This window comes from Gadus chalcogrammus, chromosome 22 (genome assembly GCF_026213295.1).
Source record: "Gadus chalcogrammus isolate NIFS_2021 chromosome 22, NIFS_Gcha_1.0, whole genome shotgun sequence".
Lineage (NCBI taxonomy): Eukaryota > Metazoa > Chordata > Actinopteri > Gadiformes > Gadidae > Gadus > Gadus chalcogrammus.
The window spans coordinates 20,419,643-20,421,627 of NC_079433.1; positions in this window are offsets into that span (position 1 = coordinate 20,419,643).

The following is a 1,985-nucleotide window of genomic DNA, read 5'->3' on the forward strand; positions in this document are numbered from 1 at the left end:
TTGCCATACCCACTGTAAATAAAATATCTACAAGCATTATTATTGGTGGGGGGTCATGGTGAGTGTGTGTGTGTGTGGGTGTGTGTGTGTGTGTGTGTGTGTGTGTGTGTTTGTGTGCACATGTGTGTGTGGGTGAGTGTGTGTGTGTGCAACCTGTGCGTGTGTTGGTCGGTGTGCGAGTGTGTGGGTGCGTGTCTGTGCATGGGTGTGTGTGTATGCACGTACGTACGTACATACGTACACACACACACACACACACACACACATTTGCATACATACATGAATTAAGATATCAGTTAGCCTATTCTGCCACAAATAAAGCTTCACTACACAAAAGCTACCACCCAGTCATATGTAACAAGCTAAGTTACACAAACACAGCGAAAGTAGTTCACTACATAGGAAGCTAGCCTACTTTGAGTTGCGCTAATTTCACATGACAATCAACATACAGGTTTTAGTTTAACCAAATGTCATACACATGTGTGTATGTGAGTGACACAGTGTATGGCCCATTTTAGCTGAAACCATGTGGCCCATTTTACCTCAGTGGGTTAAGGTAAATAGGGCCGCCAAGATAAACATCACTTTTCCCAAAATTAAGTTCATATACCAAACTAACAGCATTATTTCTGATGGATGCCATCAAGATATATATTATGCATAGTTTTTTTTATGTGTATGTTTGTTTTTAATAGATGTATCATCCTTATAATGGTTTAGTTAGTTTTGGTATGCCAGGCTACTTACCATGCAGCTTTCTGGTGCAGTCTAGATTTGAAGTATTGCCCTGCCCACCATAGCAACCATAAACCAATAAAATCACCTGTTACTTGTCAAGCACAGGTATGGCAACAGTTTGAAATCCTTTGCAGTCATTGGCCCTAAATTCCAGAGGGGCTGGGACCACCAAACCTTAAATGGCCCATTTTACCTGATGGCCCACTTTACCTGATATCACCCCTTTTGTGTTTATTTAAGTCTCAGGCGACTTTTGTTGTGTTTCTCTTAATAAATTGTCTCAATAAATTGTATTTTTTATATTATTTCATTGTTGAAGGGAGACAGGCATTTCTGCTGTTGCTTTAATTGTTGTGAATGTGACACATAAAGCATCTTGAAAAACAGCCACATGCTTTTTAGAAAATGATGCATCTTAAAATTAAGGCATTAAAATTTACGACCGGTCCTCCAAATTATTTTATGAATAGGCTGTCCTTGGAACAAAAAGGTTAAGAAACCCCTGATCTAATCTCTGAAGTCGTTTTTTAGGTCCATAAATAATACAGCATCCCAAGGATATTTACCGGCTCCAATACATTGGTGAACAGATAATATTCGATTTGTTCTCTTAATAAACTTTACAACAATAAAAAAAAACGTTATTTATTGCTAACGCCCTGTTGAGTCTGTGTTATACACCATTTGACAGCAGTTGAAGTTATATATATTTATTTGGATGATTACTTACAATATTATTGAATTAGACAGTATTTGCACATAGATGTGTTTTCGGATAATCATAATATACATGAATACAGTGGACTTCTTCGATTGAAGAACAGCATTAAATTTCACAAGTACTTGAAGCAATTCTTTGAAGAAAAGGTTTTGGAAGAAAAAAAAATCACAATGACTTCTTAACCAGAAGTTCCTCACACATAACACTACAGACAAAGCACCGTAAAAAAAATAAAAACACGAGCTTTAGAGCTATAGTCTACACTACAGGTATTGTCTCTACTATAAATATGATCAACATACAGCTTTTTTTCTTTCAGTCCGTCTCCCCCACTAACCCTGAACTCCCCATGCTACTTTGAGTCTCACTAAGAAGGATGTGTAGATAGACTGGGGAAAATGACTAAGTATAAATACGATTAGAAGACAAGACAGTGCCCTGGATGATTCAAGCAATGGGGATAGCTCTCCATTGGATACTTTGGAGAAAGATGGAACAGATTGCACTAAACACTTAAGTAGCG